Source organism: Caloenas nicobarica, chromosome 13 (assembly GCF_036013445.1).
Source record: "Caloenas nicobarica isolate bCalNic1 chromosome 13, bCalNic1.hap1, whole genome shotgun sequence".
Lineage (NCBI taxonomy): Eukaryota > Metazoa > Chordata > Aves > Columbiformes > Columbidae > Caloenas > Caloenas nicobarica.
The window spans coordinates 10,167,643-10,183,253 of NC_088257.1; positions in this window are offsets into that span (position 1 = coordinate 10,167,643).

Sequence of the window (15,611 nt, forward strand, 5' to 3'; positions counted from 1 at the left end):
GGAGCAGCCGGTGGGTGCTAAGCAGAAACAGCCTGTCCTGCACCCCATCCAAATCCTCCCTCAGCCTCCCTGGCTGCTTCCTGCAACAGCTCTTCATTGCTACTTTGCCATCAAGCTGCATCCAGTCTGGCACAAAATCCCAAATTCTGTTGTTTGGAATTTCATATCCAGCTGTTTCAGGCTGGCTTTCCTCTTCTACTTGTTTTTAAAAAATTCAGAACTAACAATTAAGTAAAACCAACATTTTCTTTCCCTACACTTCAAATAGGAAATTATCTTTGCTAGAAAATGCATTCTTTCTCTTGAAAATTATGCTTAGCTGCATGAATTCATTCACAAGAATATTCTCTTCTACTGAATTAGCAGCAAAATAAGAAAGGAGAGAAAACCTGAACTCAATGAACCATGATCAAGTAATCCGAGGAAATCAGCATGTTTCTCTCTAGACAGTTCAGAATACCAAATGCTAAGACACAAGAATCCCACTAAATATACCTCTTCTCTTTATCTCCATAAATGTCTAATGGTACTTTCAATTCTCACCATTTTATCATGAGTCATCTGTATTTGCTGGTGATTTAGAGCTCGGATCCATTTTTAACCTAACAATTTAAGCTTTCATTTTTTTCTTTAACACATTTCCAGCCTTCCTGAAAGGCATATGAGTGCAAAATGCTCAGCCTTCAGAGAGCGAATAAAAGAACCTGATATGAAACATTTCTCAGGTCTAGCTTTAAGCCAAGCTCGTGATTTCTGAAAGCTTGGATTAAGCAACACAGTTACGTGGGGAAAAAAAAAAAAAAAGAAAAAAAGAAAAAGACTTGAAATTATGTAGTGTGGAGTAAGCAGTGTATTTGACACACAAGACCTTGATTTTATTTCTATTAATTCTTTTTTTTTTTTCCCATGGCTGCTTGTCTAACAATCTCTCTTAAAAGCACTATTCCAGGTTTCACAGCTTAGCACCTGGCTAGTGTAGACGAGGTTCTCAGGGACATGAGTTAGTGATGGACTTGGCACTGTTGGGTTAACGGTTGGACTCAATGACCTTAAAGGTCTTTTCCAGCAAAAATGATTCTATGATTCTGTCCGACCACTCTTTGTCTTTCCACCTCTGACTCTGAGTTCACCTGGGGTGGATTTGGGAGAACTAAGCAGACGGCAGGTCCGTGCTGAAGCTCATCTTCAGCCACTGCCCTCAGGCATGGAGGGAGATGATCGGGCAGCTCACTGGGATGGGGATGCCCCTTGGGGCTCCCCTCTAAAAGCCTTTCCCAATGCTGTGGGAGGCTGCACACTGTAGCCCAAATAATTAGTGAAAACTTGATTTAATGCATATATTTGCTTTATTCCTTTATTTTAACACAATAAGAAAGGGAGCGGGGGAATTGGGCTGGCAGCCAATGCAACAATCGCCTGTGAGTGCTGTTGGGGCAAGCCCTGGCCGCGCCGCAAAGGAGCCCATTGCAGACAGCAGCACGCAGCCCTGTTCGGTCACGCCACACCGATGGGGCTGATGCTGCCAACTGCTGTACAAAAAACCCCATGGGAACCCTTCACTCAGCCATGCTCCCGGACAGGCAAACACCCCAGGGAGAGTTGGATGATGGACGACCACCTCCAGAGCCACGACAGCCGCACTGGCAAGCACGGGCGATGCTCCCGTCAGCTCTCAATGTGCCAGTGTCCTCGGCTGCAGGAAGGGTGGATGATCAGAAGTAGTCCCTGTTTGAGGAAAGAGGCAAAACACCATAAATCAGATTTAGTCTGCTGAAACCTCCAAGTGATAAAACAGTTGAAACTACTACTTTATTTATAAAACGCATATGGGGACCTTAATCAAGCCAGGAATGAGGTCATTTCTGCCAATTAAGTCTCACTCATTCTGCAGTTGGAAGCAATCTAAACAAAGGCAGAATTATCAATGGCATGTCTATGTGCTGTGGCCCCAAAAATACCTGTTGTGCTGGAGTTACAGTAAATCACTTCTCACTGTGTGCTGGGGAGGTTGGTGCCCTCGGTTTCCCTGGACCCAGGGAGGAAAGGAGGGCTTAGCTTTTTTACCTAATTAATGGGTAGTATTTTGAACATATCCTATCTAAGTCTTATTTTAAAGCAAAAGGCAGTATTGTAGCCAAATAAAAAGGGGTAGCATTAAACCCCAAGCTCACATTTGGAACTGGTTTATGTCTGTCCCCATTCCAGTCCCCCCAGCACTCACTGGAGCTGTTGGAGGGGTTTTTTTTCCCAGGTCAAGGAAGTTGCACTCGTTGCCTCTTGTTGAAATATCCCCATTATATGTTATTTGTCCTAGTGGTAACCAAATACTGAGAACTCCTCTCATGAAAAATATTAAGAGAAGCACTGCGGCTATAAGCATAATGAGCTTTATTTAATATTAGACACAGAATACCAGCCAGTCAACATTTTTAAAGGGCATGAATTAATTGGATTAACATAATGAGTGATAAACCGACAGTAACAGTACTTTGAACTCCTATGCAACTTCATGCTTAGGTCTGAGACCTTAGACACACATTAATGATCCTCTTAACACCTCTATAATTATTAATATGTTAATTTTAATTAAAAGGAAAGTGAGGCACAGAGAGATTTGTTCCATGTGGATGTAGCAAACCCATTTATCCTCAGCAGCTTGTATGCTGCTCTAATTCAAATCATTCCTCTGCCATTGCAGAAGCAAATGGTGGAGCCAAGAAATCTGCAAAAGGACTTAGATGCCCAAGCACGAAATTATGATCTTCAGACCTCCCTGACCTTGCAGCAAGCATCCATAAACATCTGTGTTTTCTACATTAAAGTTCTCCAGATGTCTAAAATTCCCAGAAGTTCTCTGTTCCCCTCTGTGCACTGCAGCTCAGAGCTTATCTCACACGTAAACTGTGTCAGCATCTGCAGAGGAGGTTTCTCCAGCTCCTGCAGCACCCAGCCTGGAAGGCACCCTCACGTGGGAGAGGAGCACGCTGAGCTCCAGCCCTAAACCCAGCTGAAGTTTAGGAGCTGTACATGGAGACCCCCTCCTCCAAATGCAGAGGACCCCCTCCTTCTTGTGCAGCATGTGCGTGCACCATCACCTGGTGTGATACCTCATCACTGGAGGTCGGTGGCACCAGGGAAGACTGGACACAGGGGCAGCTTTTGCAGGACCTGGGGTAGGTGCAGTGGAGCACTCATGCAGCCTGTGCACTCTCCTCTAGCAGCACAAGGAACCAGCATGGGGCTGAGGAGCCCTGGTGAGTGCCATACCCTGTGAAATGCTGCGGTGGCAGGGGTGCGGGTGGCTCCACCCCAGCCCTGGTCTTTCCCTCACCTCTGGAGGCTGTGGACACGTCCCAGCAGGTCGATGTTTTTAACTCTTGGGGAAACACTGGGGCCAGGTGATGAAAGACGTTCCTCCAAGGTGGAGCCGTGACCCGAGGACGACGTACGATTCCCGCTTCTGGTGTGCAAGTGAACGGCCGCCAAGGAGAACGCGTCCTTCCTTCTCTGCTCACCCAGGCTTTCCTCCTGCCTGGCCTCAGCATGCCCTTGGCAGGTTGAGGATCCCACCTCATCCTGGGCGTTTCCTCACTGCAATCCAGCATTTCGCCATGGCTCATGCAAGCACAGCATGCTGGCAGTTACTGCACCGCTTCACAGATCCAGCAGCAGCAAGACCAGCATTTCATAGTGCTGTGCACCAGAAAAAATACAGACACAAAACCGGGGCATAGAAAGTGGTAAAGTCAGTAACAGAGACCTCATTATATCTCTATTAGATGTGCTCCTTCAACTATATGATAGACACGGAGAATCAGCATGGATACAGCAAACTGAGAGTCTGGCACAAAAGGATGAGCACCCTGAATTAGTCTTCATCCTGCACCAAGGAAACATCTAAAGTGCTGGTATTGCACTTTGAATGTCGCACATCCCCTCCTTTCCCATGAACCTTCCCAGCATCCACATTTGGTTTTGTGACATTATTTAGTGTCCAGATGCCAGACACCCACTGTGCAGGGAGGGACATCCCCAGAGCCCAGCACTGCAAGTTGGCTCTCACAGAGCATTTCACCCTCTCCTGGGATGTCGAAAGCAGCAGAAACCTTCTCTCTTTGTGACTTTGCTCTGGTGTTTGCTCATGCATCAGCTTTGTGAGCTCTGGGAGAGCAAGAGGGGAATCCTAGGACAGAGGTGATGGATGCACAGGATGCCCAGACAGACGGACTCTGTGAGGAGGAGCCCAAGGGGACATGGTGCAAGTGATGCATCTCACCCCACCTGCTCCCCACCATTTTGAGACAGATGATCCCATTTGCCCGATAGCTGTTAATCTGCAAGAGGCACCATTGCATTCACCCATTCCCAGTCCTCTGCATGGTGACAGGCTGCTGCCATGTGTCTACGGAGTGGCACTTCATTTAGCATTTTTCTTAAATCCTCAGCTGCTGGAGACACATGAAGAGGTGAGCAGCTCAAGATTTCTTTCTCCAAAGATACACTTCTACCCAAGCCACCTGCAGAAAAAGCTAGCCTACTTCTAAGCTGAGGGCTCAGGAATGAAAAGACAAGGTATAAACACCTTCCTCCCATTACTGGAAGAGTAGCTCAAGACTTTGGAAGCAAATTCGCAATTTTCCAAGTCCTGATTCAATGTTTTCATTGTTTCTAGAGTTGGCAATAATTTTAGTGATCCATTTGAACAGATGGAGGTAGTGATTCATTACAGTCTTGCAAATGGTAGATGCTTACATCCTCAAAAAGTGACTCTTGATTTATCCTAGTGCACAACTAGTTATCAGTACACCAAACCAGTTCAGCAGTTGACTCAGGGTTTGTTTCCATTGAGCAGATCATGTCTCCCCGTAAGTAGATTTGTAGCAAAATTGTACACCTGCTTTTCAAAAACGCTAGTAACTCCAGAGGGTGGAGGCCTTGGGTATCATTAGAGTAGAAAATGATTAAAAATAAATAAATAAAATAAGGTAACAGTGAAAGCAAACCGTTCTCCTGAATCATATATTGGTCAAAACATCTGTCAGAACAGCTGTGTAGGTCCAAGGTGGAAGCCAGTCCCCAGTCAGAGTCATTCCCAATCCAGGCAGGAACATGTCAACGAAAGGAAATACAGAAAGATTAACTGAAGCACTAATTCCATTTTAATTAAATGCTTTATATCAACACCTATTTCACTTACAATAAGTAATTTTCTATTTCCAGGTACATTTTAAGGCTTACATAAGCTTCGTTTGTGAGGTGTTTTTCTTGATGTATTTACGAGTGGATTTGCATTGCTTTTTGTTCTGTTGTAATCCCAAGTCCAGATCGAAGAGATACTCTTATGTGGATGCATAAGTTTAGACAGACCAGCAGCAGAGTCAATCAACGAAGCTGTGCTTGTGCTTAACCCCAGTGCTGTGTTGTGTTAGGGCACTGGTACAGGGAAGGTTTTAATCTCTTTTCTGGATTTCTCCTTTTTCTGAATTAATGGTGAAATGCTGAATTTGGAGTCACACCGAAGCTTGCTGTAAGGAGTTTCAGCTCAGCCAGAGCTGGCATCACCCAGTGTCACTGGGATCACAAAGAACTGCTCACAGTAATGCCAGCACGAATTCAAGAGGGGAAAAAAAAGTTTAAAATGGAAGGGGATGGTGCTCAGCAGCAACCCTCGTGTTTACAGGAGATCTCAGAACACTGTCTCCTTCTGCCTACCTGGCAAAACCTCCCGCTGCCTGCTCATACCTTCCCAGAATGGTGTGATAGAAATTCTGCTGCTAGGCAAAGGAGAGGAGAGTTGGAAAGTCACTCCCATTGATCTTAAATGTTTGAACCAGGTGCACCTACACAAAAAAAAGGTTGCTATTCATGACTGTATTACTGCAATTGTTTGTTCTGTAATTAGTGATGATAGGTAAGCAAGCTTGACATAAAGCAAATATGAAGTTAGTAAATGGAGCAGCATTCCAAGTGGGAAAAAAAGCAACAAAATGACTCCTGGAAATGACACTGGTAGGGCATGCTAATCTCTGCTCAGTTATCATTTCATTAGCACCTGACTTTCAGATCGAGGTCTTTCCACCTGAGCGTAACGAGGGGATGGAGCTCCAAAACTCAGCTCAGGTGCACAGCAAACCGTGCCAGGGAAGTTGCAGGGCATCATTCAGCAGGTTCTCAGTTGATGGATTAAAAACGGAGAGGTCTTGCCCCAAGTCACATGGCAAACGGAAAACAGAGCGATTTCCACCGACTGTCATGCACAGAGACAGTGCTGGCATCGCTGAAGCTCTCGAAACAAATTTGCTGTTTAAAGAGGGGGAAGGGGTCCCTGGGGGCAGTTTTTGCTGAGAGACTGAAGGTTTTTCAAGCAAACAGATCAGTTTAAAAGCCCATTTCCATCGCAGATTGCGTAATGTTTGAAAGCCTAAAACCACAGATATGTAGAGGGCTCTCTGACATTTTATGGGGCAGAAGAGTAATAAAAGGGGAAAATACAGCTTGGCTGCATTTAGGAAAATATTGTCTAGCACGGGGAAGTGTGGTTGAAGTCTGTACTCCTGCCTCCACCTGACTGGTGGCTCCTTCTCCATCTTACCCGAGGTTGAAAGCTAACCATCCCACCTCTCACTCTGCTCATGGCGGTCCAGCTCCCACCTCCCTAGCAGACCAACAGCAGTGAATGGACCAGCATTTGGAATGGCGATGAGGGCTGGAAGAATATTCTTCCTCAAAAAAAAAAAAAAAGAAAAAAAGAAAAACAAACGCGCTTTGGGGTTTTGAAAGCACCGTGTTGCACATGCTGCTGTGCCACCGTGTAATCGCATCACCATGCCACGCCAGTGCGTCCCTTTGCATTATTGCTCTCATGTATCACCTGATTCTCAATCATATTGCACATTCTTTGGGGAGGAGATGCAGGGCAGTTGTCAAAATTATTTTGGCACTGAGAGATACAGAGAGGTGCTTGAGTGATTTGAAGACAGTCTAGAAGAGGAACTTTTACTAGCACTGGTTTCCTGTCGATTTTACCTCCATCTCAAGCGTACAAACCCCATTGCTTAGAATACACTTCAATGCAGGTTTCTAATAGAGATTTTTTAAATCTCTCTATCTTATCTTCATCTTGAAATACTTAACTTCACACCTAGTCAACTCAGGCCCTGAGGCTTCTCAAGGGCGAGGTCTGTACCCTGATACCTCATTGCCACTCAGAGCTGAACAATGGAGAAGTTCAACCCATGGAGAAACCTGCGTTGGGCAACTGTCCCACCCCACAGAGGTCACGCAGCCTCCACCGCCCACAGATGTCAGAAGAAGACACAACGCTCTGAGCAACACAGGACACAGGAAAACTCACTGGCAATGGGAATTTTCACAGGATTTGCCTTTCTTTTTCCCTAATTCTTGCCCCTAACTGGGCACAGTGGGCTCCAGCTCCTGGCTTGACCATGACAGCTATTCTGTGGTTCAACCACTTGCTTTGTTAGAGCTTGAAGAGGAGTTTCTCCATGGTAATTACTCATAGCAAAAACAATCTCCGCGGAGTCAGCTTTGTCAGTGACAGTCCTGAAGGGCTGTCAGCCCCTCCTAAGTCACCTGGTGTACAAAGCATCATAACACATGATATAATATACCATTAAAAAAAAGGCATCCAAGGCCTTGGCTCTATTGTAGGGGCTTTGTAATTAAATAACTTCAAATGAGTGGCCTAGGAATATCACACAAAGGCGTGAAAAAAGCTCAACAAAGTGATAAGATCACTTATTAGTGCCAAATTTTTTATTTAATTATATATTCCTGGAGCCCTGTTCTCAAGGGAACTGCTTACACAACCACATGGTGAAACAAAAGAAGGGATTAAAACCTGTGGGAGAGAAGCTGGAGAATGTGCTCCCGATTCACAAAGAAAATTCTCCGCACATCTGACCAAGGAGGACTCTGAGATTAAAGGACCAATAGGGCTAAAATAAAAGGATTTTCTTTTCTTTTTTTTTTTTTTTACTGCTAGGGAGGTAATAAAATACTCATTATCAACATGAAATGGAGAATCTGACACAGCACCTCCACATTAAGAGGGTTAATATTCACACCACAGACAGGGCGCGCCCAAACGGCAGCGTCCCCTTGAATCACCATCTCTCAATTGTGCTTTTATTTTTAGGTGAGGGAGGCCCTTCAGAGTTCATACATCTCCACACTTTGCCTTACCCAAGTGTCAGATTCAAGCTGGCTGGACACAGAAAGCTGGGCTAGAACCAGCTCAGCTCACAGGAGGGTGATACAAGGCAGAAAATTGCTTTTCTCCATATTTTAGGACCAGACCTTTGGATTGTTGGCAGCATCTGAGGACAGGAGTCCCCACCTCAGGTCTCTGGGCATGGGGCACCTCTGCAGAGCGGAGCCACCTCCGCTCCATCTGCCCGTGACACAGCCTGTAATTGAGTGGTTAACTGTGGTTAACATCTCCCTCTTGCCCACACACTGAGGCTGTTTCAAAACCTTTTTGTTTTGTACTTCTGACATTTCTCCCATTCTTTCCTCCCTCTGTTTGCATAGCCCAAAGTCCTGTTCAGGACATATCTTCTGCCACCTTCCCCATCGTAAACCCAGGTTATTTGGCTTTTCTCACACCCTCTTCTTCCTGACTGATCTGCTTATCCAGCGCCAGCTCCCACTGATGACATTGCCATTGCCCCACAGTAATGACTTCTTGGGTGAATGCTGGTTTCCCATCCTGGTCTTCTCAGGACCTGTTACCTGTGAACCCCACAGAGAAGTCTTAAAATGGACCCTTAAATATCACCATCTCCATATTCATGTATATACACAGATTCAGCAAAACCTTGCACATCCTCTTCCAACAAGCTGCACCAGGTTCCCACCCTTCCATGTTGCTGGAACCCACAGCCAAAGTGGAGACAGATCCAGAAAGGTCTTTCTTATCCTTTTTCCTCTGTTTTGCCCAGCTCCAGTTTGACAGCAGCACAGAATGTGGTCCTCTCGTTGGCCAGCTACCTTGTAAAAACTGCCAGCTCCAAGCACTTTAGGAAAACTGTGGAAGCTCTCTGCAGGGGTGCCAGCAACAAGCTGATACTTCCAGCAAGTTGCCCAGCCTTCACACACAGTGTATGACATGAGTGGCTCAAGTGCTCAGCAGGTTCCCCTCAGCACCGTCAGAAGTGGATGAGCCGTGATAGGGCCGCAACAACCAGCCCGGCAACAGTGAGGAGCCCGGCAGTTATGTTTGTTGGAGCCCATCTGGCTTTGCCTTTCCTCGCAGTCTGCAACACTGAAGTTCCAAATTTGCAGAGAGGTTGGCTCAGACAAGTATTTGCTGCCCTCAGGAGCTGGTCCACAACACGACTGCAGGCACCCTATGGCTCTCCATGCCTGCAGCAGCCAAATGGGAGTTAGTAGGCAAGTTTCAGACCAGTGACGCTGCAATCCTGTGATATAATAAAATGTTGTGCACTTAAAAGCTAAGTACTTATTTACCTTCAGGCTCCTGAGTCACCAAGCAGCAAGACACACCACAGGTTTTCTTCCAAAATTGAGTAGGTCCAAAAGGTAAAGAGGCTAATTACAAGGAGGTTTTGTCAGTAATCAATCATTCTTAAGGACCAAGGTCTTAATAGCTCTTAAAGTCTGGATCTCAGCTCCAGAGCCTGAATACACTGTCTGGAGGAGACACTTGCAGATGAGGCAAACTGAGCATCTCACAGCACCGTCTGGTCGACCCCCCTCCCAGGCCGAAGGCGGCCCTGACGCTGAGGAGATGATTCTCTGCCTGTCCAAGATAATCCTATTCAAAGCAATCATCTGTTAAACAACTGGAGAGAGGCCAGCCCACACACTGCAGATCCAAACCTGAATGTTCCCACAACCTGAGGAAGGAGCTTGGGATCAGGAAATGTTTTGAAAAAAAGAAGTATCGCACGAGAAGTGAGAAAAATGCTGAACAGCTCTCCAAAGGCAGCCATCAAGCTACTGTTTATTCAAGAGATGCACTGAAGCTTTACAAAAACACCATTTGCATGCAGGGCAGACCCTCAAGCACCGTCCATAGAGCCGAGCACAAAGTGATGCACGGGCACTGTGCTCCCATTCCTCCTCTGCCAGGGTGGAGACAAGGTGTGCCAGCCCAGCCGGGTACCGCGAGGCCGGGGAAAGGTGCCGTGCCCCCTCGCCAGCCCCAGAGGGAATTTAGCCCAACATTGTACCTCACCCTGAGCCCTCCACCCATCTGTGCTCGCTATGGCCAGGATTTGGGCCAAAGGCTCCCAGCAGGGACCCCAGTGCAGACTGACCCTGGAAATATCCCCCCAACACACCCATCTACGAGTAACCTTTTGGGCGGCTGTTTGGATATTTAAAGGAAAAATTCTGTGTTATGACAAACAGACAGTTTTCCCCATTTATTAAATGCTCATAATTTGTTTTAATGGTTTCTCTAAACAAGTAGACTTTTTTCTCAGCTCTTTGAGCTTTTAAATGACACAACTGTTATGTTAAAAGGGAAAAGGGTGATGATTTACATTTGGAGCGGCGCGGGGGCGGCCGGGAGGCAGAGGGACAGCTGCAACCCATCGGACATGGCTCTCCTCCACACAGCTATTTTGTTTGTGCCGCTTCACCAGCTCATTCAGCCAGTGCCCTCGACGCCGGCTGTGGGCTCGGCCACCGGCACATGGGTGGTGTGTGCTCCTCTGTGCCCGGCCGGGTGGGCTGGGATGGGTCTGACCTCTGTGGTGCTGCAGCCAGACCAAGCCATGCTTCCCTCTACATGAAAACCATGAAGGATGGGAAGTGTCCCCTAAAACCTGAGTGAGCTTCTGTGGACCACAACCAAGCCAGTGCCCTTGGTTAATGCCAACACCTTCCTGCAACTGGGATGATTCAGTGTGAAAATCAGACACTTGCTATTTTTTTCGACTTACAGTTAATACCAAAAAGCAGTTGGCACACTTGGCTCCCTGCATAGGTACCATAGCTAGTGTAGATCTTATGGAAATCAATGAATTATACAAAATAGCATTAACTGTACTTATGATGGACGTTGCAGATAGTGCTAGATCAGCCACAAATGGCAAACCAGATGAACAAGCTCCACTTGCTTTTCCTTTATGTATAAAATTCATCTCTTTCTGAGAGGACTCCCAACCATTGGTATCAGCTGGAGACCGTTTTTCACTCACCTGTCTCCCTTCTCTTAACCTCTTCTCCTTATGTCTCTGGAGATTGCTCATGTCTCTGTGGCAAAAGCCACAAGCAGAGATGAAACAAGTTTGAGTGTGCAAAGTCCAGAAATGATTTTTTTTTAAGGAAACATCTTTGGATAGCAAACACTTGACTCAGGATTTTCGAAAGCCGTAGAGCGAGTTGGGTTATCTGATCACCCACAGGTATTTGGGTGGCATCTGCTGTGATTATTTCCTTCATACGTACATAAACTGCAGGAAGCATAGAGCTATGCAGCCAGGGGATGGATTCCAGAGAATATACATGAAAGAAACAACATGCATACTCATTTACAGAGCAGCAAATAGGAGCTTCCACATCTCCCAAGAGTTATAAAAATTGATGCCAGCTTGACGCTCTAGACAATAAAGCAAAGGACGCACAGACCCACTTGAGAGCCGATCGCCCTGCTCCTTGTTTTTCTTTTTCTCCTTCTGCCTCTGGTTGTTGTTTCTCAAAACTTTAAAATGTTTGTACAAACTTCCATCTTGGAAGCCCAGCAGAATAAACAAGAATATACATGAGCTGCAAGAAAAGCCAGCAGACGGGAAAGAGGTTTCTTTTTTTTCAGCTTATGGGTGTAACCATTTTGGCTATAGAAAATATGCACAAAAATAGCTATAAACCACACACAGCAGTCATTAAAAATTTCCACCTATCCATACCAGTATCTCAGGTACCCATTCAACACAATGCAAGAAAAAGTAATGCTGAATCCTTATGAAATACTTGGGAAGACAGTAAGCCTGGATTCAGAGGGCGAGCATTTTTCACAGCCAAAGATCATCCTCAAAATCTGTTTTGGATTGGAACAATTTGGTGAGTCATCACGAAAATTCCATCTGAGTACAACAGACAAGGTGTTCCATCAGAGAAGAGCACCGAGATCCTAAAATGTAGATCCTGTATAAAAATGAAGACCTAGAGCTGACTAGGGGTTGCATTAGCCTCAAGAGAGTTGAGACTGGCTGAGCAACAAGAATTCAGTTTTGCAAAAAAAAAATATCTCAAGCTTCAGTAATGGGTCCAGTTCCAAATCAAGGCAAAACTAAAATCTTTCCCTGAATAACTGTGAGGAAAGAATGATGTTGTGCAGGAAACTTTGGCTCATATAGAGTATCTCCAGCCCAGAGCTACAGTACCAGGTGGTACTTGTGTCTCCTACTCAGGCCACAAAGAGCGCGTCTATGAACCAGGAGGTTTGGCAGAGAAGGGAAATGCCACCCCTGTCAGGCCATTTTTCTTTCTGGGCTTTGTATGATTTGGAAGAGATGTTTTTCTGGTCCCAATAGATCTTTCCCAATGCAAGCTGCATTAAAAAATAATATGTTTATTTAAAAAAAAAAAAAGCAGTACCACTTCCTAGTTCAACGCATTGTTGTGTTCCAAATTTTAAAACATCCTCATCAAAACCCCTTCCCAACCAGCTGCAGAAGTTTTAGGAGACCTTGTACAGAAATGCAACCTCTGCAAGCTGCTGACAGAGATGGACCTTCAGCCACCCTGGGGATCTGCTGAGCCTCCACAGTCCTCTTCCACTCACCAACACGCTTGGACATATCTGCAGGAGCAGTTTCTCCTGCCTCAGTTGTCGTTGGTGGTCTTTGGGAGGAGCCGCACAGATGGCTGGATTGCAGTGATACATGCGGAGTAACCACAGGCATGCACTATGGCGGCAAGATCTCCATGCTGAAGAACAGGTTGCAACCTCATTCTTTGGGGCAGTGATCAGATCTTCCTCTGCAAAAGAAATAAGACATTTTCACCAAGAGCGTTCCCAATCCCCAATCCAAATAGGTCTTGTCGTATCCACAGAAGCTAACAATTGTAGAAGCATCCTATTTGTAGACGTGGGGCTTAGGAACATGGCTTAGTGGTCGTTGGCAGTGTAAGGTTTACAGTTGGAGTTGATGATTTTAAAGGTCTTTTCTAACCTAAATGATTCTATGACTTCCAGCATATAACTCAGGAGTGCTAACTGTGCAGAAGAGTACATGCCTATGAATTCTACCTACTTCTGACACAGGAGAACACCACCAGACCTCTGCTCCTACACCTTCCCTAGCCTTCCTACCTACACGACATGGAGAGAGTTTTCACGTGACAGAGACAGACAATGAAAACTAACAATTACCTCCCTTGCCAGCACCTGTTTGGACAATGCAAATGCCGTTAGCCCAATCTGAAATGTCATAGGTAATCTTCACCCTAGTGATCGGTGGAAATGTTACCCTTGGTTTCAACAGGATCAGGTTTTTACTCATCTTACACAATCCAGTTGCTTCATGCCCAATCTTCCACCCACTCACAGAATCCAGATGGGCTTGAATGTCACTGCTAAAGAAAATTCACCTTTTTCCCTAGCAGACAGCATATTTAGAGCAGGCAGCCTGTGATACGCACAGAGTGAGAAATCGAGTCATTGCTGCTCTCAGTGCACCGTTCTTCAGCTGGATTAAACCCAGTTTATAACAGTCCTTTTTGGAGAAATCTATGTTAGACCAACTTTCAGTAGCTTATAAACAAACCAAAGCAAAGATGCTCAGTGCTTCTCAGAAGAAAAAGAGTTCTTTATAATACTACAGGCGCCTATCAGTAGTTAAACTGGAATCAAAGCCTAATCCCTGGATTTCTAGCCTCACATGGCTACTAGGGTAGACATTAAAGTTTAATAGAGCAGTCTGTATGTGTTACAGCTGGAGTGACAGGCCAAGGATTAGCATTTCGAATTATGAGTTGTGATTTCATCCAGTTTTGAATTTCCTGTAAATTATGAGATAGTAAAAGAGATAACAACATTGCAATGGGAAAGCCAAAAACAAGGGGTGAACAAGAAAATGGTATTTTAGCCAGCAGTCAACATAGGGACATATAGATTACCAGTGTCTTGGAAGTTAAATCAAGTGTACTTACTTTGCAGTAAAATGGTTTGTAGAGGCATATTCACAGAATCTCGTTTTTTGTAGAAACAAGAGATACTGTTTCAAGACAACCAGCCTGGGGTATGGGATACTATTAGTCCTTGCTCTGCTGCTGTCTCACATGGGTTTAGGGGCATGTCATTTTAGGACACGAGTTCCCAAAGAGCTGCCAGGAATTCTGCATTCTGGTTACACAGGCTTTCATGGGCCATGAGTCTAAGTCCCCAAGACTGCTTGAAAACCTGAAACCTCAATGAAGAACCTATAAAAATGAGAAAAATATTTCCATGTTGCCTATATGCCATGTATGGCTTATGCTACAACCTATACCTGGACTCATCATGCTTGAATTGAGAACATTTTCCTCCTAAAGAAAATAATGGTGTTTAATAATAAACTAGTAACTGCACAAACAAATAAAGATTAATCAACACTGCAGACCTCCGAAGGATTGTTCCTTCCTCTGTGTTTGGACACCCGGCACAATAGGATTCCAGACCTAATTGTGGCCTTGGGGCGCAATAGCAAGCACAGTAAAACCAGCTATGTTTTCTTGCAGCGATCATCCCATTCCGAGCCCCACATTTTCTTCCAACATTTTAGGAAAAAAAATAATAATAATACAAGGATCTAAATTTATTTCCTGCTAAGAAAATGTTGCTTGACTTTTGGCTGGCTCACGCCTCCCCTTTGAGTAGCCTCACAGAGAAACTCTCTATTCTGGTCACAGACATAAACAAAAAATCCAGCAGCAGAAGATTCAGCTTGAGAGCCCAAATCAATCTGTAGTGCAATTGAATCATCTTCCTGAGCTTTCAGCTCGTACCTACTAGATGGGATGCAAATGCTTCAGTCTTTTTGACTGGCTTCACTCAATTCTTGAGTTGGATTTCAAAAATGGCATTGGGCTGGTTGTGCCATTAATGGTCTTTGTGATGATGGCACCTCTCTGGTGCTTGGTAGCTAATGCTCTGCTAATCCTGGCAACAGGTGGGCTCAGTAAGCGGGCAGGGAAAAGGGTAGAGGCTTCTTCTAGCAGAAACCGGTTTTGTCCCCATTCCCTCTCTCCAAGCACAGGCTCATCTTTTCAAAGCACTAAAAATTGGGATTAAAAACCTGCATGAGCAAAAGTCATTGTTCATGCAAAATTATGAAGGCAACTTTTAGAGACAGTCTGAAAAAACATACACAGCATTTACAGATGCCAGAGTCTAAAAACCAGGAATCATAAATTTGCTTTCAAGCAAGTGGAGGTCCACTGGCTACGGCAACTAACACCTCCTGCTTCTTTTAGGTCAAGCACATCTATGTTCATTCCACAGTTTTGAAAACTACTCCATTTGCAAAGCTGACTCAGTATTTATTAGGATAACCCGGGCAAGACAGCCAAATTTAGCATTTTTGGACCAATTTGTCTGTTCTGTGATCAAAGATGTTTAGATGTCATTATGACTT